The following is a 1963-nucleotide window of genomic DNA, read 5'->3' on the forward strand; positions in this document are numbered from 1 at the left end:
GAGACAGAGAGAGAGAGAGAGAAATAAAGAAATTTCATTATTTACCTTGAATCTCCTGCATTTGGCTTTTTACAATTCATTTCTTCAACTTTTGCCTCATATATTCTATTTATAACGTTATTTCCCAGTGCACACATAACCTGTCAAACAAAATGATTATACAAGTTTCAGCAAAGTTTACTTTGAAAGAATACAAATTACATTGGTAATAGATAACTTTTGTTCTAACTTCATGAATAAACTTTTATTTGCTGATTTGAATCTTCCAACATGACAAAAGAAACTGAAAATTCTCTAAAATGCTGTTTTGAAATGCAAGTTCCCCTGTTAAAAATATTACTACGCTAATACATTCAGACCTCACCACTTCAACTATAATTGTATAAAAGTGGGCAAATATAAATTACGCAACTTAGTTATTGACCAAGAAGAAATTATGGAAATTAATCCTAGAGGAGTTTTGCTGAAGGCTTACATTAATTTCAGCAATAGTTTTGTGGCTCTTTTAATAGTGAATGTGCAGGTTCACTTTCTAAAGTAATCCTTTAACTGAAATTGTGAAAACAAAAAACAAACATCATGCAAAGTTCTTTCAAAAACACTTACTTTTAAGAGCTCAGGTTCCCAGGAATCCAAAGTAAGGGAACGCACCTTAGAAAAATGGACACCGAGACTCCTAAGGGCAACAAGAAAATAAAAGTATAATACAAATGGTGACATTCAGCACTAGTTCAACTCCTATGAAGTACAGGAGCTGAACATTGTAACAAGCTAAATTAACAGTGGTCAAGCTAATCCTTTTCTTCAAATAGAAATATTCCTTTGTAAACTTGTAAAATTGGATAGATTCAAATCTCAAGTGTTTGAGCTGATCTTGTCCCTGAAATGATAGCCCAACACCCTACCAAAGAAAAAAAAACTTTACCTGTAAACTTAACATGCATTCATTTTGCTGTTTTCAATTAATGTTAAGCCTAAATCATACTAGGTGAATGAATACAATTCTGTTCTGATCTATTATAAATATTTTAGCAACGTTAATACCTGTGAATTCCTGAACACTCAATACATAGTGTGATTCCAAGATTAATGCTTGCCCAACGAGGGTCTGATTGGCCACAGTCACAACAATATGTATTGCCAGCAATGCACTCCACACGCTGAAGTGCACTTTCTCCTTTTACTGGCCGCTCCTTCAATTCACTTCCAGAGTCCAAACTGCTGGTAGAAGGGGATGACCTTCTATCTAATTTCTGAAAAGAACAAACAAGTTTTTTTTATTTCAAATCAAGCCCCATGTAAATGTATGAGCGCATTGATGTTAAAATTACAAAACTGTCACTTATCTAATCTGAACAAACTGGAAACTGTATCACAAAAAACAGAGGGTGATGATGGAGGGTTGTTTTTCAGACTGGAGGCCTGTGACCAGTGGAGTTTCACAGGATTGGTGCTGGGTCAACTACTTTTCATCATTTATATAAATGATTTGGATGCGAGCATAAGAGGTATAGTGGACCAGGTGCTGGCAGGTGGGACTAGATTGGGTTGGGATATCTGGTAGGCATGGACAAGTTGGACGGATCGTCTGTTTCTGTGCTTTACATCTCCATGACTCTAATCCCATGTGGTTGCAGGGTCCCAAGGCAGAAGATGAGGAGTTCTTCCTCCAGGCATCGGATGGTCAGGGTTTGGTGATGGAGGCGGCCCAGGACCTACATTTCTTTGGTGGAGTGGAAGCGGGAGTTGATGTGTTCACCCACGGGGCTGAGTTTTTGTTGGTGCTGGTGTCAATCCGCAAGTTGGAGACCTGCAACCCTGATGTAGAGGAGAGTACACATTGGGTGCAACGGATACAGTAAATGATGTCAGTGGAGGTCCAAGTAAATTTCTTTTAAATGTGGAAAGACGCTTTAGGGCCTCGGACAGATGAGGAGGGAGGAATGGGTGCACTTTTTGTGCT

The 1963-nt window shown here is 38.2% G+C and overlaps 1 long non-coding RNA gene across 1 annotated transcript; it reads right to left on the minus strand.

Annotated features, from left to right (window-relative positions):
• Nucleotides 1-50: 50 nt before the first annotated feature.
• Nucleotides 51-1265, minus strand: LOC122545332. The gene is made up of 3 exons (XR_006310534.1): nucleotides 1045-1265; nucleotides 607-676; nucleotides 51-140 (listed from the first exon to the last, which is right to left on the minus strand). It is a non-coding gene; the product is annotated as an uncharacterized LOC122545332 (long non-coding RNA).
• Between the last annotated feature and the right edge of the window lie 698 nt (nucleotides 1266-1963).

The sequence above is a fragment of the Chiloscyllium plagiosum genome, unplaced genomic scaffold (assembly GCF_004010195.1).
Source record: "Chiloscyllium plagiosum isolate BGI_BamShark_2017 unplaced genomic scaffold, ASM401019v2 scaf_68265, whole genome shotgun sequence".
Lineage (NCBI taxonomy): Eukaryota > Metazoa > Chordata > Chondrichthyes > Orectolobiformes > Hemiscylliidae > Chiloscyllium > Chiloscyllium plagiosum.